Genomic DNA, 21,573 nt, shown 5'->3' on the forward strand with positions numbered 1-21,573 from the left:
ACAGTGAGCTTTCCAGCAGGTGGGCGGGGGTCTGTGGCCGCAGGTCAGTTCTGGGACCCTGCTGTGAGTGGTCCCTGACCACCCTTCTCATTGCAGAAGAATGGAGCTGGAGTGAGGCGGAGGGACCGCCAGCTGCTGACCGGCACACGGGACGCTGGTGATTCACAGGTCACTGAGGTAGGTGTGCAGCCGGGCTTGGGGGGCGGCTTGGCCCCGATGCTCAGGGAAGGGGCAGGAGGCGTGTCCTGAGTGGGGGAGGTGCTGGCCCCAGTGCCCTGCGCCTTTGACTGCAGCACAGCCTGGGTGGGACTTGATGCAGCCCCCACCCCACCCCCACTGAGATCTCACTGGCCCCCAAAAGGATTTCTCGGGGCCTCTCAGGCCTGATCTGTGTCTCCAGTGGCAGGGGTGGGAGGTGCATGCAGGAAGAGGGATGGGTCTGATGTCTCCAGCCTTGGCTCAGCAGCCCTGTCTGTACCACTCAACCCCGTGGCACAGGGGCCTCGCACGCCCAGCAGCATGGCAGCCACACGGGAAGAAGAGGCAGGATGGGCAGAGAAGCCTGTTCACTGAGATGGGGGCTGTGGCTGCCCACCTGCTCTCTCCCGCAGGCCTCTGAGCACCCACAAGTCTGGGGTCAGAGTGCCTGCATGCAAATCCTGGCCCTGCCTCTCATCCACCGTGACCCTGTGTGGTTCCTTTGTGCCTCAGTTTACCTGTCTATGAAAGAGGGCTGGGCGCCATGCCCCTGACCCCACATGTGCACCGGCGCAGCTGGACACAGCAAACACTCAGGATCTGGCATTTCCCTTGCTTCTCGCACACCTCCATTCCCGCCATCCCTCCTCCTTGAGGGCCCACCTATGCCAGAATGGACACCAATTGGTCATTCAGCTTGATGAGGCAGCTTGGGCCCCCAAGGAGCTCCCGGAAGCATCTGGAGCCCGAAGGTCCCAAGCTGAGCCTCCCAGACCTGCCTCAGGCCCCGACACCAGTGTGTCTCATCACAGAGTGGCTTTTCAGGGTTGATGACACTTGGCCCTGTGCCAGAGGGCCACCCATGTAATCCCTCTTTATTCGGTGGCTCCCAACCCAGAGATGAGAGACTGTCCCAGAAATGCTGACTTGAGCCAGGGCCCTTTGTCCCAAGGCTCTGGGGCCCAGCCAGGGGAGCCCAAGTCTTCGTCCTGGTGGCAGGCCCCACCCGATGGTCTCCCTGCTGCTCTCAGCATCTCTCCTGAGACTCCAGTGCTCCCAGGTACCCACACTCAGGGCCAGGAGAGCCCTGGGGATCCTCTGTGCTTCACTCAGGTGCTGGAACCAGGCAGCAGACTCTGATCTCCCTTCCTGCCACAGGAAATCCCAGCTTCCTCCTATCTTCCTCGCGACCTTGGGCGAGTCCTTTCACTTCCGTGAGAGTTCTCATCTGAACAAGGATAATTATACCAACATTGCTGAGAGGGCTGTTGGGAGGATGCTTAGAAACCTGGAATATTCCAAGTGTTACATCTGGGTGAGAGTCGGCCGTGTACCAGGCACTGCGCTCCTTAAACGCATATTTCCCCACACAGTAATCCCATGTGGAGGTGTGTTTAATGCCTCATTCTCCGGAGGCTCAGAGTGCTTCACAAACCTACAGAGCTGTAAGTGATGGAGTGGGGATTTGAACCAGGAGAGATACCTTAGAATTAAGCAGCCAACAATGCCTTAGAGATCAGGGGCAGAGCCACAAGGCAGGCCCAAGGTGGGTGCTCAGGAAACAACCCCCCTTTCTGCCAGGTGGCCTTTGTCCAGCCCTCCAAGCCTGGCTGCCCTCAGGAGCCAGTGGGTAGCCCTTGAAGGCCGGGGGCCTGCCCCTCCCCAGAGGGCCTGCTGGCAACTCCATCAGGCTAGGGGAGCCCACTGCTAATTGTGAGGTAACCTTTGAAATTCTCCTTCACGGTGGGTTCTCTTTTCGGATGTTTTTCAAGGTAATTCATTCCCTTTCCAGAAATTGCTGGTGGAGGAGCATTAGGCAGCTGGTAATTAATCATAGGAGCGGCTTGGAGTTTATTCTTTAAAAAAAAAAAAAAAAAAGAGGATAGAAAGCCTTGGTGGGAAAAAAAAAAGAAAAGGAAAGAAAACCGCTCCAAGGCGAGGGTGGTAATCAATACCTCGGTGTCCTAGAAACGGCTGGGGATGGGGGTGGCAGACATGCGGCCTTTTCTCTTCCTTCCCGGGGCTGGCAGATGGTCAGTGCCTGCAGCATCACCAGTGAGGCTCTGCCTTTGACCATCAGCCCCCAGAGTGACTCTAAGCAAGTCGCTGCTTCTCCCTGGTCTCACCTTTGACCTATAAAATGGGTGAAAGTCAAGTTGTCAGACTAGGAAAGAATTTTAAACGATCCGGGGCATATCCTAGTGCCCCGGCACATGGTCATTGCCTGGTTGATAATTTATCAATTGAGTGCGTAAATGAATGAATGATTTTCTTGGCTCTTTGTCAGCCATCATCAGTCAAGGAGGGGATCCTGTAGGACACTGTTTCTCTGATTCTGTTATGATGTAGAGTGAAAGCCAGGGTGATTGGCTGGCTGTGTTACTTTCCAAACCAATGACGAAAGGACAGTCTTGATCGACAGACTCTGGCCAGCAGAACTCAGGCCCCTCGGTGGCAACCTCACTGAGGTGTCCTCAAGTTCAACTTTCCAAGAGTCTGAGCTGTCTGGAGACATTTTTTTTAAAGCTGCTTTCTGGAGAGGTAGTGAGTTCCTTGTCACTGGAAACTATGCAAGCTGTGGCATTCAGGTAGCAGGCTGAGGGGCTCAGAGCTTTCCTGAGTTTGGGAGAGAGCATGAGGCTACTCAGGATGGACACCGCGGAGGCTGGACTGGCAGAGTGGAAAGCCTCTCCCCCTGGAGCTGCTGCCCAGGGCCCCCAGGGAAGACTGAGAAAGGGGCTTGTCCATGCAGGACTCCGATGCTTTGGAGCCTGTTCCTTGGAGGGAAGAAGAGTGTGCAGGGGTGTGTGTGCCAGTGTGTGCCCCTGGACAGGTGTGAGGAGATGTGTGTGTGATTAGTGAGGCTATGTATGAGGCTGTGAAGTGTGTGAATACTTGTGAGTGTGCAAGAAAAGGAGAGTGCCCCCACCCGCGTGTGCAGCTCCCAGCAAGACCTTGGCACCTCAGACCATCCCCATACATGAGGCCTGGCTTCAGCTGCACGTTCAGACTGGCCAGATGGGCTCTGCTGACCATGGCAATGCCTGAGTCTAGTCCTAAGAGTGGGTGGGTGCAGCCAGGCCCCCGTGGGGAGGCAGGGGTCTGCTTGGGTAGACCTCTGAACAGCCTGACCAACGTGGCCCAATGTTTTTACTTCTCTCCTTGGCCTCCAAATCCAGCTCGTGTGTGTGTGTGTATGTGTCTGTGTCTGTGTGTGTCTGTGTGTCTGTTTGCCCACCCTCCGTGTCTTTGTCTCTCTGTCGGATTCTCTCTGTGCGGGCTCCTCTCTCCTGCCCAGCTCCCCTCTCTTCTCACAGCGGCAGTCCCACAGCCCCCGTCTGCCTCCCTCCCAGCTCTGCATCATCACCTCCGTCATCCCAGGACTCCGCAGAACCGAGACCTCCCAGCCTCCCAAGCTGCCACCTTTCCCCCTGTTTGCCCAACTCTGGCAACACACAGCTCCCTCCCACCTTTCTTTTCAGGGTGTCCAAGGCAGCACCCCACAGTCCCACTGCTTGGAAGCTTTGCACTGTGTGTGATGAGTCCCCCCTCTCCTACCCGCTGGGGATGACCACCATCCCATCCCCATGGACCCTCACTGTGCCAGCCACTCAGGATGGAGTCTGATCTCCCGGCTGAGATCTGCCCCCATGGTTGCCCCTCTGTGCCGTCCTGGGCATACGTCCTGGCCACAAGCTAGAGCAGGGGAGAGGGAGCGGGCCTGCGTCCACTAGCAGAGGCAGCTGGAAACCCAGCATTTCCCTCCAGCACTAATGAAATTCTTGCTATAATTAGAAGTGAGGTGTCCAGGAGCTGGCTGCCTGGCGGGAGCGGGTGTATGCTCATGAATAAATAAATTGTCCTTTTCTGAGGAGAGAAGGAGCCAGAGGGTGGGCTCCCAGAGAACTGCAGGCCTGGAGGGTATCTGTGACCTGTGAGGTGGGCGATGGGCCCTAGTGGTCTCCACTCATCTGGATGCCCTTGGGGACCTTTCCGAGTCCCCTTCCCTGGCCAGTCAGTCTTCCTGTAAGTGCCAGCTGTGTGCCAGGCCGACTCAGCCTGGCATCAAGGCTGCTGCCGTCTGGCCCCAGCCTCTTTCACGGCCACACCACACACTAGCTGCCGGCCTGTGTCCTAGGCTGCAGCTGCACTGTGCTGCCCCTCCCCATCGTTATCACCTGTCACCAGGCTACACCTTTCTTCTGCACTTCCTCCTGCCTCCAGAGCCCTTGGCCCTGTTGCTGTAGAGCTGGAACTTTTCGGAGCCTGCCTCAAGCTGCGCATCCCCCCCAGGGATGGACATGGCCCAGTCCCCTGGGGACTCCAAGGCCTCCAGTCCTCAGAGGCCCTGGTTGTTTCCACCCTAAGCTGTCCACCCTATCCTTCTGCTCTGATGCCCTGCAGGGTGCTCAGCAGACTACTGGGCACATCATCTTTTATTTTGTATTCATTACATCTTGGGATAATAATATATTGGATGTTTTATACTCTTTTCTCATACTCAGTCTTCGAAGACTGTTGTGTATAATGCGGAGAAGACATTTCAGACTTCGGTGGTCAGTGGCCATGTGTGGTTCTTGGCTGCCGTAGGCGACCACATGCAGCCTTGGCGACCCCGGTTTTCTGGTTCGCATGAGGGGAAACTGAAGCAGGGGAAGGAAGTTTTGCAGATGAGAGTTTGCAAAGCCAGTGTGCTCTCTATAAGACAAGGCTGCTGCCGTCCTGCTGTTCAGAGTAAAGAACTGGGCACGTCGCACTGGTCATAAAGGTAAATCAAATCAGGCAAGACTGTAGCCCACACCCAGGTGACTAAACCTCAATAAGGGTAGAGGAGAAATTATGTGAGGGTTCCATTCCCCCCAAAAGGGGTTCCAGCAATTTGTGGGCTTTCCCACCTCATCCCCAAACAGAGGTGCCTCTCACAGGCTATGCCACAATAGGGGCCAGTTCCCCCACCCTGTCACCCCTAGCTTCTTTCCAACCCCCCTAGAAAACGGGGTTGGGGGTTGGAGCCCAGGAAGGGAGGACGCCCCTGTCCTCCACCCCCTCCCACATCATCCAGGATGCAGTCTGAATTGCAGAGGCGCCCAGTGGATGTACCTGTGAACCCAGAGGTTCCCCACAGGGTCAGGAGATGATAGAGCCGGGCCGGCTCCAGGCACAGGAGCTGGGAGAAGGGAATTGTCTCCCTGGAGCCTGGCCCCGCTCCTGCCCGCCTGGAGGGGCTCCAGCCCCACCCTCTGGAGATGACTTTCCTCTTTGTCACCCACAGCCCCAGCAGCTGCAGCGGAAAGTCAGGAGTTTCAGGTGCTGGCTCGCCCTCCCTCTGTGGGACCCCTGGCCATGGAGGAGCCCCTATACCCATGGCCTTTCCTGGTCTCTCCTGCAACTAGCCACCTGCCCCCTCTCTGCTGGAGTGAATGCCCCTTGAAGACTCAGGGAAGCTCCGAACCATGTCCTGGTATGCATGCTAAGTTGCTTCAGTCAAGTCTGACTCTGTGCAACCCCATGGATTGTTGCCTGCCAGACTCCTCTGTCCATGGGATTTCCCAGGGAAAAATACTGCAGTGGGTTGCCATGCTGTCCTCCAGGGGATCTTCCTGACCCAGGGATCGAACCCACGTCCTTATGTCTCCTACATTAGCAGGCAGGTTCTTTACCACTAGCGCCGCCTGGGAAGCCCAAGGTCCTGGTATGCCAGTACTGAAGGGCAGCAGGAAGCCAGCAAGCACCTGGCCTGTGTGCCCTCAGCTTCCTTGGGAGAGGGCAAGGAGGTTTTATCCGGCATGTCAGCTTTGAATGTGTTGGGCGGGCTGTGTTAAGGACTCCGAGGCTGTGCACACGTGGCGAGAAATAGTACCGTGCGCTGCTCTGTGCGCATGCGCCCTTCCAGCCCCGGCTCCCCGAGCATCACGTCTACTTGTCAGATGTGTCCGTTCTGAGCCGTGGCCAGTGGGGGTGTGGGGAGGAGGCAGTCACCTCAGGTGGTCCCACAGGTGTCCGTGTGCCGTGTCTGCTGTGTGGACTATGCTCAGGGAACCTTCTAGAGTCCCCAAGTTAGGAGGACCACATACGCTCCTAGAGAGCCAGTGGGGAGCACCAGCCCCTGGCTGCCATACTCCTCTGGTTACTGGAGAGCAGGGGGGCGCGTGGGAGCCCGTCCCTGTCAAGCCCTGTCTCCCCTATCGAGTGCTTCTCGCCTTTCTGCAGTTACCGTTTGGGAAGCTGTTTGGGACAGCTGTTTGGGACCCTTCGTTGCTGTCCTGAGGCATCCTTGGGGGCCTGTTTCAGTTCGTGTGGGAGCATCTCTGCTTCATAGCCTCCACGGAATGCACCCCTGGTGCCTCTCCGTCCGGCCCACCCTTCGGTCGGTGGACAGTCTAGCATGGGACAGCCCTCACCAGGTGGTCCCTGCTGAGCTCCCTTCCCCACCCTAGTCATCCCCCACCCCACCCTTGTCACTGTCTGGGTGAGCCAGCCCCCTTCACCCCCCTGTTTCTGCCCCCAATAAGTGCCCTCAGCCGAGGCCCCTAGATGTCCCCTGCCTGGCAGCTCTGATGATTGAGCCAAGAGGACCGTGGTGAGCTAGAACCTGCAAATAATCTGGACCATTTTTCTCTGTGTGTGGAAGAAACACAAGGAACACTCTTGCACCCTTTATCCAGCTTAGTTTGTCCCCAGTCACAGCTCCAGGAGAGTTGTTCAAGGTCATTCCTGCCTGCCAAGATCCTCTAGTGGCTGCTTTCCCACCTCTGCTGCTGGAGAGCTCACCACCCATGGGCCCACTGGTGTCTGTGGGTACAGGACACAGTGGGACACACACTTAGAGCAGGACAGACACGTGGTAAGTCGCTTCAGTTGTGTTTGACTCTTTGCAACCCTATGGGCTGTGGCCCGCCAGGCTTCTCTGTCCATGGGATTCTCCAGGCTGGAATACTGTAGTGGGTTGCCATTTCCTTTTCCACGGGATCTTCCCAACCCAGGGGTGAAACCTGAGTCTCTTATGTCTCCTCCACTGGCAGGTGGGTTCTTTACCACTAGCACCACCTGGGACAGACACTTGGGGGCTCAAATCCCTGCCCTGCCACCGATCAAGTGGGTGAGTCTAGACAAGTTACTTCATCCCCGGTACCCTGTGTTTCCTCATCTGTTTGTGGGGAGAAAAGCCCACCTGCCTGTGGGGATGCCGCGGGGCTGGGATGCAGCAATGGCTGTGCAATGCCAGGCTTCCCTGTTGACTGTAAATAGATGCCCTGAGGGAGACACCCCCACCCCTCAGCACTGGAACATCTGCTTGAGGTTGGCACCTGTTAGATCCAGGACCCAGATACTTCCCTCCTCCAGGGATGCTGGCCTTCTGGGTCCTCTCTGGAGCTCTGGGGTGGGAACTGTCAGGATGACACTTCAATATGGCACATCTCCAAAGTGCCAATGCACACACACCAGCTGGAGCACTTGTTTAAATGCCTGTTCTTAGACCCCTCTCCTGGAGTCTGATTCTGTGAGTTAGAGTTGGGCTTTGGACTCTGAATTTCTAACCAATACCCCATATAACACCTGCAGTCAGGCCAGTCTGGAACACATGGATGCCGGTCACAGGGAGCTGGCCAAGAGATAGGGCCAAGGACAGTATCACAGCCTCGCTGGGTGGACTTGGACAAGCCCTGTCCCTGTCTGTGGCTGTTTTCTCATGAATAAACCAGGGGTTTAGATGATCTGTAAAGGCTCTTCCTGCTCTTACAACCCTGTGATAATCAGAAGGACATTTCCTGGTGCCCCATTTGCCAGTCTCCCTGAGTGACATCTGTGAGTTTCAGCCCCATTGCTTCTGGCCGCAGAGTGGTCAGGTCAGCAGCCACCCGCCAGCCCCAGAGTCCGAGGGACAGAAGAGCTGTTCCCTGGGTGTGACGGGCCAGTTAGTGGCGATTCCCCTGGGCCTTGCAGGAGGCCTTAGATCAAGAGGCATCTGTGGATCTGAGCTCTCTTCCCTGAGCTGAACTAGCCCCTTAGCCTGGGCCCGGCTGAGGGAGGCAGGGGAATGGGGTTATCTGGCTCCTCTGAGAGACCTTGGCGCTTTATTAGTTAACCCACACAGAAACCTGGGGTGTCAGTACTAGAAGATGGCCCTGTGGAACTCTTTCATTTTTATAGATGGAGAAATTGAGGCCCCAGGTGGAACATGACTTGCCAGGGAAAAGTGGGAAGCAGGTGCAGAACCAAGCCTCTTGGCTTGTGGTCTGGTCTCTGGGCCACGCCAAGCCACCCACCACCCCTCTCCTTAGAAAGTCCATCTGAGATGGGTAGGCTTGCCAGGCTTGAGCCCTAAATCAGCCTGTTCAGCTCCCGGGAAGAGATGAGGGCTGTCTTAGGACAGGGACCAGGGAGCCACCTGCTCCGGAACACTGGGCCCTTTTGGAACCACACTGCTAGACTAAAACAACCACCCCCACTCTGCCCCAAGTCTTCCTGCCCCAGCCAAGGACGCCCTGTGGAAGGTTTCCAGGAATATCCACGCAGAGGGCACCGTGCTCTAGAAATGACAAGGCTCTCCCTCCCAGATTCCCTCCCATTTTCCACTCACTGGTGCTCAGGAGAATTAATAAGCAGAGGTGAAAAACCGGCCCTTGCTCTAATAAGTCCTCATTTGAGTTGGCTGTGCCCTGGCAGGTGGCAGAGGAGGAACTATTCCCCCCAAGGCCTTCACCCCCTGTCTGGGATGATGTCAGAACTGGGGCTCAGGGTCTGTGCTACGATCCTTTGACCGCTGGCATCCTGCTTGCATCGCCAGTGCTGGTGTAGGCTGGGGCCAGTGGCTCTGTCCCTCCCTGGGCCCAGAGCCCAGCCGGGTCCTTGGTTCAGGCTGGCACCTGGCATAGGGCCCTTGCACAGGCTGGCCCTTGCACAGGCTGGTCCTCCCTGCAACTCTTCATCTGCGGTCAGTAAGGTGGTAGTATTTAGTAAGCGCCTACTCCTTGTGTGGGTCAGTGCTTAGTTACTGGGGTGATAAGGAAGCAGAAGACCCCGTGGCAGCCCTCAGGCGGCGCCAGTCTAAGCTAAGACATACATGCAGAGGACAAATGAGTGACACCCAGTGCCCCTGGCACCAGGAGGGGTTATTGCCGAGTAAGGGTTCTGGAAGACTTCCTGGAGGAGGCTGAATGGAGCCAATAGACAGTCAAAGGCTTTCAAGGATTTTAGGTAGGGCTGGCGTGAGGCAGGAAAAGCCATAGCCTCAGGTTGTGTGTGGTCCAGACCAGGACCCTAGGTAGGTAGATTCCTGTGTGTGAGTGTGCTTGTGCCTGGAGTGGGGGGAGGTCACATTTGTACCAGTGCCCAGCAGACAGGCCCACAGACAGTGTACCACACCCAGGCCCTCTCCTGCCTCAGGGGGCAGCAGGGAGGCCCATTGGATGGAGTAGGGCTGTGGCTCTGCCGTGTGCTCAAGCCTGGCACACTATAGACTGTGCACCTATTAAATGGATGAGCTGCACAGAGTAGCTATCCTTTGAGGGTTGTGGAAAGGAGCATCACATAGTAGGTGCTCAGTAGATGCAAATTGAATGAGGGCTACATGACGTACACTCGGGTATCAGCCTAGTGGCTGAGAACCCAGGTCAGGAGGCAGCAGGGGCAGAGAGGTGGGGGCACGGCCTGGGGACGGGGAGCAGAGCCTGGAGTGGCCCAGCAGAATTCCTTAGCATCCTGGGTAACTGGTGCCCACCAAGGGCTCGCTCTGGGATCTGCCCAAGTGGAGATGCGGTGGGCGAAGACCCTCGGGGCCTAGCTGCAGGGCAGGGGAAGCCTCCCTGGGGCGCCCCTGTACATGGCGTTCAGTGCACGCCCCAGACAGATTCCCCCCACCCTGGAGCTTCTGAGAGAGGAGGAAAATGACTGTGCATCACACCTCTGTTGCTGAAAAGCAAAGAACAACCAAGCCATGGGGCCCTTTGACAATGATAATAATGACAGTGTCACAGGCAAGGCAGCATCTCTGTTGATCCCAGCACCATCTTATGAAGTGGGGACCAGTATCATCTCCATGTTGGGGATGGGGAAACTGAGGCAGGGGGAGGCCAGGAAAACAGTCCAAGTTGCCAAGTGGCAGAGCCAGGGTGGGGCTCGTGTTGTCTGACTCCTGCCTCCCTGGGCTCACCCCTCTCAGCCCTTACTGTCCCTGTGGTTCCCAAAGCCCCTGGAGCATCTTTCTGGACACAAAGAAGGAGGATGCAAGCTCTCCGAGAAATCATTTGAAGTCTTTCATTATCGATCCTTCCGGCACCTTCCCAGCTCCGTGGGAAGATGAACGCCCAGCGGTTAGAGAATGGGCCCTTCCCCTGAATCAGTCTTTTGTAACAGAAATAAATTATCTGCCAGCCTTTGGTGCCCGGGAGTTTGATAATTCAGGTGTTGAAATGGTAATGACCGTGGGGCCAGCCCGGGGAAGAGGCCAGTGAGTCAGATGGGAGATTCAATAGGAATTAAAGGCGTTTAATCTCAATGCAATATGATTTTCCCAAACATGCCGCCTCTGCACCAAGAATGAGCTAACTGGAAACACCACGATGTCTCCAGCGGGGGCTGATGCTGGGCTTTCTGCAGAGACAGTGGCCCCGGGCCTGCCTGGCTCCCCCAGAGAGGGCCTGGGCCATGGAGCTTCTGGGAAGTGGCTGGAGCTCGGTGGGCTGTGAGTGTGGAAAAGGACACGAAGAATCAGAGGGTAGTCAGCAAATCCCTCAGGCCCCAAGGACAACTCTGCTGGGTTTTTTTAATATTAATATACATAATTTTGTTTGTTGATTTTTTTGGCTGCGTTGGGTTTCATTGCTGCACAGGCTTGTCTCTAGTTCTGGCGAGGGGGGCTACTCTCTAGTTGTGGTAGACAGGCTTCTCATTGGGGTGGCCTCTCTTGTTGCTGAGCACAGGCTCTAGGGCATACGGGCTTCAGTACCTGCTGCTCCTGGGCTTGAGAGCACAGGCTCAACAGTTGCGGCACACCGGCTTACTTGCTCCGCGGCATGTGGGATCCGCCTGGACCAGGGATAGAACCCACGTCTCCTATATTGGCAGGCAGATTCTTTACCACTGAGCCACCAGGGAAGCCCCAAGCCACTGCTTTTTTTAGGGGCTGAGGAGTGGGGATCTCTTGGAGAGTAATAAGGAGAAAATTTAAGAATAGACTGTGATCAGCAAAAAGAGCTAGTGACTTGCCCAGGGTCACCCAAAAAGGATTTAAGTCCTTGTCCTTGCTGTTAATCATGATGGTATGTTTCTGTGTGTGTGAGTGTGTGTATTGGGAGTCTTAATGACAGCTGTGTGAACTTATATGCATTATCTAATTTAATATTTATAGAGCCTGCTTTGCAAATGAGTGAACTGTGGAATAAAAAAGTTAAATAGCTCAGGCAGCCCCTGGCAGCTAGGGTCAGAATTTGAACCTGGCTCCACCTGACTTTCAAGCCTGAGTCCTCAGCCAGACGTAAGACACAGAGCACTCACTCTGGGCCTTGCTGGGGAAGAGCCCCCCACCAACCAAGATCAGAGGCGGCTTCATGGGAGTATGTCAGTTTCATCTCGGACAGTCAAGTATCTTTAAATCTTCAGGTCCTGAGCTGTGTAAGGTCAGGTCACCTGACCCCCAAAAGCTCTTCCTCTTCATCAAAAAATGAGGAGAATAGGGCCTCCTCACCAGGGCCTGGAGGATTGGTCACATAGTAGGTGCATTCTCCAGATTTACCTGGGCTTCTGAAGCTGCCAGCACAGCCATCAGTCAGGCCTATGTGTATCAGGGCCCAGATCCCTTCCCAGCATCTACTCAGATAGTTCTGACAGCCAGGATGGGCTGAGCTGCAGGCCATGCCCAGATCATGGAAAGGGCAGGAGAAGGCTGAGACAGAGTGGATGGAAGTGACCCTGGGGGCAGACCATGCGCACAGCCAGTCCTGGCCACTCAGGTGTTGGCTCCAGAGAGGGGAAAGGAGGAACCTCATGATGAGGCCCCCAGGCTGAATCCCACCTCTGTTTGATGGGTGTCAAGGAGCTAGAGAAGATACAGATCTATAGATGAATACAACTGTGTCGTTTCTCACTAAGCTTTCCTCAAATCCATGGTGTCATGGAACCCTGCTCCCTTGGGTTCTGGCAGGGAAGGGGGTCATGCGGCAGCCCCTTTGTAGCTGAGATGTCCTGTGACACATCTGGGCTTTAAAATCCGAATGCACTGGGCACTGAGGTTGGAGAGTTCCGAGTTCATCCAGAAACAGGGGCAGAGAGAGAGAACTACACAGAAACCATGTAACACAAAGACACCCTGACTGTGGAGTTCTGGAGACCCCAGATGTCAGGGACTGGGGGAGCCGAGGAGTCAACAGATCCCACCTGCCCTAGACAGGGGGAAACTGAGGCCCAGAAAAAGACAGGAACATGAAGAGGCTTGTCCCCGCAGAGCTGGGTGCAGCAACTCCTGCTCTGGCCCATCCTCCCTGGGGTGGTCTCCACCTCCCTCTCTGTCTGACCTTCCTCCCATTGGCTCTCCCTAAGCATGAGCAGAAGGTGAGGGATGAGCAGGGCGGGTGAGAGAGGGTCAGCGTGTCTCACCTGGGGCACCTCCCTAGGCCTTGGAGGCACAGAGCCAGGGCTCCTTGGGAAGGGGTAGAGAAGGCCAGCTTCACGGTGCACTCTGAGACCCCCAGCTCCACGTCACAGCCCCATAACCATAGCGAGGTTTCTAAACTTCTCCAGGACTCAGTTTCCTTATCTGTAAGATAGAAAGGTCAGACTGCTCCCAAGCTGGTTCTGCGGCTGAAAAGTGGTCACGGTGCCAGGCTCATAGGTGTGCGGTGGAGCTCAGCTGTCGTCACCATGGTGGAGGGATGTGGGATGGGGGCGCAGCTGCAGGATAGTCCTGTTTTGCCAGGGGACTCACTTGGGAATCTGCCAATCTGATTTGAGATTGTTCTTTCTTCACTGATAATCTGATGGCATTGGGAAACCTCTTCTCCCTGTGGGCCTCAGTTTCCCCATCTGTCAACAAGGCAGCAGGATTAACTGATGTGGGAGCCAGAAGGCCAGGGATTGGTGTTTATGGAGTGGAATCACTGGGTACATCTACTGCTAAAACCATAAAAACTGCCAGGGACCTGCAGCCAGAGCTGTCTCGAAGTAAGGCCCCTCAGGGGTCCAGCGAGGTCCCTCTGTGGTCCTGGAGCTCCGCTGACCGGCTGAGGGCTCCCAGCTGCAGCAGGGCGGCCGTCGCTTTCTCCGTACAGCTGATTGGGGGAGCGTGGGCCTGCTTGCAGCGCCTGGCAGGGACCGGTAAATTGAAAACATGATGTTTCCTGTCGGAGGCCAGTGCGGGGCTGGACTCCGTGTGGCCTTGGAAAGCTGGCCTCGCTCTCAGGAAGCCCTGCTCCCCACAGCACCGCCACAAAAACAGTGGAAAAGTGAAACCTTTTCAAGTCTGTGTTTCCACTGTAAACAGGGGCAGAAAGCTGGCCCCTTGCCTCCTGGCGCTGCTGGGCCCGCCTCCTCCACCCTGCATTGGCCTGCCCAGTCTTTGGAGGCACCTCAGCTGCCCCTCTGCCCCCAACAGTGCCCCTCTGATCAGAGAAGCCCTGTGCCCCTAATTCACAAAGTCTTCTGAGTTTAGTTCAGGAATACCAAGACCTAGCAATCCTCAGCATCCATCCAGTGAGGCCAGTAGGGTAAAGGTAAATCACCAGCGCACAGAGAGACACAGGACTCGCCCAAAGTCACACGGCAAGTTAGAGCAGCCCCGGTCCCCTCCTTCTTGCCTAAAGTGACTTCACATGGGAGGCTGGCGTGGGTGAGGACATGTGCCCGCACTAAGTGTTAGTGCTGGTCGCTCAATTGTGTCTGACTCGTTGCCACCCCATGGATGGGTAGTTCGCCAGGCTCCTCTGTCCGTGGGATTCTCCAGGCAAGAATACTGGAGTGGGTTGCCATTCCCTTCTCCAGGGCATCTTCCTGACCCAGGGACCAAACCCACCTAAATCCAGCAAGAGTTTCTTTGACGTCCTTCACATAGCGAACGTAGCACAAGTAGCATTTAGTGGAAGTGGCTTATTGATTTTAAACTCTATAATAATGTCCTTTTTCCCCTTACTGTAAAAGTAATGCGTGCTTGTTGTAGAAAGTCTGGAAGTCACAGAAAAGTTAGAAGAAGAAAAACAAAAACTGCCCATCATCCTTCCAACCAGGAGTTATCCTGGTCAATATCCTGGTATATTACTTTCTGGTCACTTTATAATTTTCTTTCCTTCTCTTTTGGACTTAGTCATGAGCAGTTTTGAGGGTCATTCGGTGTTCCTGAAAAACGTGATTCTTGATGGCCCTGAGGAGGGGCCCGGATAAGGGCCAGGGCTGCAACCCCTTCACAGGTCTGCTCGGCCCCAGCCTGGCATACCCACATCATGGGGACTCGGTGGGGGTCTCCCCACCTCGGTGGAGGGGGAGAGGCCCCCCCACAAAGCTGCAGTTCACGGTGAAAGGTGGCCTGGCCTGGACACCCCAGGCTGGAGAACCCAAGGGGCTCTAATCTGTGTGTGACTTTGGGCCTGTCTCCCCATCGCTCAAAAGGACAGAAGGCTCCATCTAGCCCTCGTGCCAATCAGCCTGCTTTGAGGCCTGCTTGCCAGCTGCCCACGGACACGGGGCTGCATTCCTCCCGAGGGCCGGCTCGATGTGAAATGCCTACTGTGCGCAGGTGTCAGTCAGCCTGGGTGACAAAATGCCCCTGTTCCTGCCATGTTCTCCTGACACCTGCACCTCCCCCACTCCTGCCCATTTTAACCTGCAAGCCCATCCAGCCCCCCTTCTCCCTGACCCCTCACCAGTGAGGGGCTGGAACCCAGCTGGGCAGGGGTGGCAGGGGTCCCAGAAGGAGCCATCTCCAACCCCCTCCACCCGCCAGCATCCTTGGTGGCCCTAAGACAGCTTTATGGAGGACGGGTCAAGGCTGTCTTCCTCCTGGCAGGTTTATTTCTTCATTTTTCAAGCCCTGCTCTGATTTTTCCATGTCTCCCCACCCCCTCCCTCTGCATGCTTCCATCCCCTCCCCCTCTAATCTGTCAGCCCAGCCAGGAGAGAGGGCCACTGGCCTCCAGGTGATTGAATTATTGGGGGGGAAGACAGGCCAGGGTTTTCTGCGTGAGTGCTTTTGGCTTCCTGCCCTTGGAGAGGGGCTGGGGGAGGGGGTGTGATGGTGGAGACTCTGGGCGGTGGGTTTCCCAGACGCCCTCCCCCCCACTCTCCCCCGTCTGGACCGCAGATGAGCCGTGCCTCCGACAGTGCAGCCTGGCCCCGGGCCACTGCTCTGCCACCCTGCTCTCCCCCAAGCCCAGCCCTGCTCAGGCCTCGATTTCCCCTCCCGCCAAACGGGCAGGTCTCTGTCCTGACGCCAAGGGGAAGAAGAGGCGTCTGGGCAGCTATGACTGCTGACTCACATATGAGAAATTCTTAAACATCTGCTATCTGTGTGTTGTGGGCCAAGGACTCAGGATGAAGAAAAGAAAGGAGGTCAGGACTTGTAAAACACCTACTATGTACACCAGGCATGTTCGCATGTATGACTTTATATTTCCTCCCCTTACCCCCCAAGTAGTAACTCGAAGATAACGAGTAAGAATTACTGGCCTTATTTTTACAGCTTAGAAATGTACCCAGTACAGCCTCCTTCTCCCAGGAACCTTGGGTTCTTGAGAGCTGAGGCGCTGTCTTGGTCCTCTCTAACTCTCTGGGGACAGCAGAAGACCAGTCATGCTCAAAAGGGACCCAGCGAATGCTGCTGGTTCTACTGAAGTGAGACCAGAGAGGTGATATCACCAGCCCAAGGTCACACAGCTAGAAATGGAGCCCCCCATTGCCTGGCTCCAAGCCACCGCTCCTGGCCTGGGTGTTGGCAAGGAGGTCTGCCGTTCTGGCTGGCATTATCCAGTTGCAAGGCTGCTGCAGCGGGTCGAGAGCTTGGGGGCTCCAGGCCTCACCGACCCCTCCTGCTGGTGTCTGTGCCTCTGCTGCTCAGGCCCCCACACACTCTCCAGCCTGCCTTTTCCCCCCACAAGAGGAGGGGCTGGAGGGGGAAGCCCCCTCCCCCGCTCTGCTCCACACTCCAGCTCATGGAAATGAAAAACACATTGGCTTCATTATCCCAGGCTGAATGAGCAGGGTTGCCATGGTGACAGCCATCTCAGGCCCGCAAGGGGGCAGGGAAGGGGCTGGCGAGGCCGTGGCAAGTGGGACCGGGCAGCGGGTGAGCAGGCGCACCGGGTGGACAGGCCCCAGGAACATCGGCCCCTTGTGCTCCCTGCCCTCCGGTCGGGCCCCCGCTTCAGATCCCAGTGTTTGGTCAGGGAGAAGCAGGCAGGCCCCATCCTCCAATGACTGGCCCCTCACTCACCTGTCCTACCGCCTGACCATCTCTTCCTTTCAGGGGAGGGTTAAGGGTGCCTCACACCATCCTGGAGGTCAAGATGGAGGGAAGACCTGGGAGCTGGGGGCCAGGAGAGGGCAGGGGCCTGTCCCCCGAGGAGGTCCGCGCTGGTGCTCCGCTGGCCTCCACAGTGGCATGGCCCGAGGAAATGGCTGAGGGTGCCAGGCAGTGCACACCCCAGCACACCCTGGTCCTCAGGCATAACCCTCTTACTGGAGGTTGGACCTCCAGATACCCCACAGGACAACAGGTGTGATGAGGGCTGTTGGGACGCCAGCAGGGGATCCGGACCCAGAACAGCCTGTGCCCCGGGAGGCCCCAGGCAGGTGTCCTGACCTCTGGGCCTGAGCTGGGCCTTCCCCATGGCCCTGACCCAGGGGCCCTAATGCCCAGATGGGCCCTTGTCTCCGCAAGACCTGGACACCCCCTTGCCCCGTGGCCTGTCACCCTGGGGCTTGAGTTCTAAGCACAGCACCATAGGGTAGACCCTGGCCCTGCCATCGCTGTGCTCAGGCTGATCCAAGGGAGGCTGGCTGCACCCCCATTTCTCTTCCGGGCTCCCTGGTGACCCCCTGGTGACCCCCTGGGGGGCCTCAAGTGAAGTCTGCCATTCCCCTCTTGAGCATGCAGCACAGCTAGTCCCATCACATGATCCAGAGATATCAGGACAGCCACCAAGGGCCCCTGCTGGGGGGTTACTGAGTGCCCTCAGGAGACTTCCCCTTCAGACAGTGCCGACCCCAACTCCAGTTTCAACCTTGACCCTAACCCTAAGGCCACATCCAGCCTCCACCCCAGTCTCCTGGCCCAGCCCACCTGGGTGTGTTGCCCACGTGCTCCCGCCCCTGAGCTGCTCTTCAAGCCATTCCGTCCACCCGGAATGCCCTGCCCTCACAGCCTGCATGCTGCCAAGTCCAGCCTCCTCCCACTTCCTATTTTAGATGAGGAAACCCAGGCCCAGAGAGACATGTGGCTTGTCCGAGGCGATTGGAGAATCAGGGCAGCGTGGCCTGGGGCAGGATGTTCCAGGAGGCCAGGCCATTCATTCCCCGCTGAGATGGTGCGAGGGTCCACGTGACGCTGGATGAGCGCCCAGCAGCTCGGGGCTGGTGACAGTTCCCTGTCCAGGCAGGTTTGGAGGGGAGGCAGAGAGCGCCAGGGTTTCAGCACCCTGACAGCTGTTCTCAGTGGGGAAGGGCCCGCGAGGGGTGCTCAGGGGCCGGCCCTGGCCTTGCTGATCCGTCCGACCGCCCTGCAGCCCCACCCACAAGTGGGTCACGTGCTTCTAAGCAGACAGGTGGTGAGCAGCAGAGCTCGGCAGACGTGGTGTCCGTGGCACTGCTGTGGCTTTGCCTCCTGCCAAGTGGAGGGGAAGGTGGCACAGGCAGGAGAAACCCCAGCACCTCCCTGTGACAGGGGACGTCCAGAGGTCCCCACGCAGCCACCTGCCACACTGCTGCAACCAGATCCCAGGGCATTCCAGAATGCAGAGTCCTCCACCCTCCAGGGGAGGCTGGGGCAGAGCCCAGGAATCAGCGTGTTTGCTGCTTCCCAACCCTCAACCTGTGGGCAGGGCTTGCCTTGCGGTCTTGGGCAAGCCTCAGGGTCTTGGGCCCCAGCCTTCGCGTTTATGCAGAGGCCCCCTCCTTGTGCTTCTGGCTCCAGGGTCGTGACCTCTGGCTCATCTGCCTGGGCCTTATCCTGCCCAGGGCCAGCCTCAGACCGGCCCTCCAGTCCTGTGCCCTCCCTTCCCCTTCTCCCCTCTCATCCATCGTCCAGCCACCCCAGAGCCCACAGTCCCCACAGCATTTGTCCCCTGCCGTTGACCTCCCCGGACTCGGCGGCTGTGTGTCCCGGGCCCGCCTCCCGGCCACCACCATGGCCACCGCCCGGCTCCCCGCCCGGCGGCCGAGGGCGGCTGCTGGGCAAGGCTGTCATTTTCCCAGCTGGGGATTATAGGTTTGGGGCTGAAGGAGTCTGAGCTGGAGGAGGAGGAGTGGAGACGCTCACCCTGGTGCCAGTCGCCAGAGACACCTCTCGGGTAGGGCTGCCTGGAGTGTTCTGCGGGCTGGGATGGGATTCCTCTAACCCGACGTCCTCCCGGCTCTGCATGTTCACGTGTGTGCGTGAATGTACACACCTCTGAGAAGGGTCAGGCCCTCACTCATGCTCATTTAATTTAATCCCCCCAACCACCATGCAGGCACGCCTGACTCACTTCCCAGCTAGAAAAGACAAAACTCAGAAAGAGCTACACGCTGGCCTGGGTCACACAGCAGGTTAGGGCAGAGCCAAGATTCGGCCTATCCCTGGCCCTCAACTGCCACCTTCTTAGTAGCCTCTTTGCCCTGCCCTCACCCATCCTCCCACCTGTGGGGGTGGGGCATCAAGAGTATTGGCTGGGAGATCGCAGAGTGCCCAAGGGCTGGGTACCCCATAGGGTGTGCTGCTGTCACCCACTGTGCCCGCTGCTGGGGAGGGTGTTGCCAAGCCAGGTTTGGGAAGAAAGCATGCATCCCTTCTCTGCTCTGTCCTCACGGTGGCCCCCCAGGCCTGGTTTAGAAGGGTCACTGTGAGCTAGACTCAAGAGTGTGGCAGCACTAGTTCTGGGCATACAGAAGCTGGAGACATCTCGTAGTTTACAGCAGTGGGAACTGGGATGGGGTTTAAAACCAGTGGAGTGATCCCAGCCAGACCCAAGCCTGGACCCTGGGACCCCCCACGCCATTGTCCCCTCTGGGGGAAATGCATTGAGCATTTGTGTGCCAGGACATGGCCTGGGGACCCCAATGGAGTTTGAGGATTTGAGCCAACACGGTGGAGTGGTTCTCTGAACAGGCTCTGGAATCAGACTACTTCTGTTAGGATCCCATCTCAAGTCGCGTCACTTCTCTGAACCTTGCCTCTGCATGTGTTGTTGTTCAGTTGCTAAGTGGTGCCAACTCTTTGTGACCCCATGAATCGCAGCACGCTATCTCCAAGAGCTTGGACTCGTGTCCATTGAGTCAGTGATGCCATCTGACTATTTCATCCTCTGTCATCCTCTTCTCCTCCTGCCCTCAATCTTTCCCAGCATCAGGGTCTTTTCTGATGAGTCGGCTCTTTGCACCAGGTGGCCAAAGTATTGGAGCTTCAGCTTCAGCATCAGTCCTTTCAATGAATATTCAGGGTTGATTTCCTTTAGGATTGACTGGCTTGATCTTCTTGCTGTCCAAGGGACTTTCAAGAGTCTTCTCCAGCCTCTGCATGTGACATGTGCTCAAATGAGATAAACCTTAAACACTTAGTACAATACAAAAGCATGTGGTATTAGTCAAGAGACATTCGCTAGTGTCTTCAGTTCTGTGGGTGCTAAAGGTCCTGATCCCAAACTTCTGAGCAGTGAGGACCAGAGTATGAGGGCTGGCTGTGGGGTGGGACCTGCCAGAGGGGAGAAGATGGGTAACCCATGTCTGGGGGACCTCAGGGGCCGGGTTGCTCTGGAACCAGCATTTCTGATACACAGAAACAGGTCCCCCACCCCAGGTCAGTGACCACACCCAAGGCTGAGCCGGCTATCCACTGATTGGCCACCGCTGGTCTGGACCTCTGTGGAGCTGACCCACAGGTGGCCAGGTCACCTGGACTCATCTCAGCAGCAGAGACTGCAGGGAGGCCTGCCTGTTCTTGGAAATTCACTGCATGTCTGCCTGTCACAAGTCCCTCGATAGGGAAGATTTGTGAGTGAGCTTTGCAATTCTGTTTTCTCTGAGGGTTATAAATCAGCTGCATGCACGCCCTGATGCTGCCCAGCCTGAAGTGCACACATGTGCACACTCACATCCACACTCAGAAACACAGTCCAGGTCCTGCCCGTCATTTCCCTGGGGTGGGAGAAGGCACTCTCTTGGAAAAACCCAGGCTCCCAATGGCTGCCTGGCCTTCCAGGGTCCCAGAACCATCCAGAATCAAGAGCTCGCAGCTGGGAGGCAGGATGTCCCAGTGGTTGGGGAAACAGGTCGTAGTATGAGTCATTAGCATGAATCACTAGTATGAATTTCAGGAATCTTCCTGGCCTTATAGATTAATGTATGCCCCTGGCCATGTTGCTTACAGAGCTCTGTGCCTAGTTTTTCAGGTCTATAAAATGGAGCTAATTGCAACATGTACTTTATAGAATGGTTGAGAGAATAAAATAAGTATATATGTGTAGAATGCTTGCTGTTGTTCAGTCACTAAGTCATGTCTGACTCTTTACGACCCCATGGACTGCAGCACGGCAGGCTTCCCTGTCCTTCACTCTCTCCTGGAATTTGCTCAAACTCATTCCATTGAATCAGTGATGCCATCCAACCATCTTGTCCTCTGTCGTCTCCTGCTTCTCCTGCCTTCAATCTTTCCCAGCATCAGGGTCTTTTCCAGTGAGTCGGCTCTTCGCATCAGGTGGCCAACGTATTGGAGCTTCAGCGTCAGACCTTCCAGTGAATATTCAGGGTTAATTTCCTTTAGGATTGACTGGTTTGATCTCTTTGCTTTCCAAGGGTCTCTCAAGAGTCTTCGTAGAGTGCTTAAAACAGGACAGACACATAGTGAGAGCTCAGGGAAGTTTGGCTATCATTATCATTGTCATTAGTTACGGATATACCTAAAATTTGGCATCAGACCAGGGCTTGAATTCCAGCTCTGCCTCTTGATAACTAACTTGGACATGTTACTGAGCTCCCATTTCTCATCTATGAAACTGACCCTTACTACCTACTTCATAGGACCATTATGGCCTTAAAGGAGATAGAGCTTATAAAGGATGCAGTATCAGGCCCTGAAACATCAACCAGTGCTACATCTGCCTCGAGGTGGAGTGTGGGGACTGGGGCCTCCGGATAACTCAGCTCTGGGGCCTGTCTTCCTGGGGCATGTTTAGATAACAGCGGGGACTAGGAGGGGCTTTG

At 56.4% G+C, this 21,573-nt stretch overlaps 1 protein-coding gene across 4 annotated transcripts in view; it reads left to right on the forward strand.

Annotated features, from left to right (window-relative positions):
- Window positions 1-21,573, forward strand: part of ZMIZ1 (zinc finger MIZ-type containing 1) — a 171,643-nt gene that overhangs the window by 21,362 nt on the left and 128,708 nt on the right. For 3 of the 4 annotated variants that reach the window (XM_043926012.1, XM_043926015.1, XM_043926014.1), the window contains exon 1: window positions 91-177. The exons of the other annotated variant lie outside the window; for it this stretch is intronic. The gene's annotated coding sequence lies outside the window, so the exon portion shown is untranslated. Of the gene's footprint in view, window positions 1-90; window positions 178-21,573 lie in introns of those variants that run through there. 4 annotated transcript variants of the gene reach the window in all.

This window comes from Cervus elaphus, chromosome 15 (assembly GCF_910594005.1).
Source record: "Cervus elaphus chromosome 15, mCerEla1.1, whole genome shotgun sequence".
Taxonomy (NCBI): domain Eukaryota; kingdom Metazoa; phylum Chordata; class Mammalia; order Artiodactyla; family Cervidae; genus Cervus; species Cervus elaphus.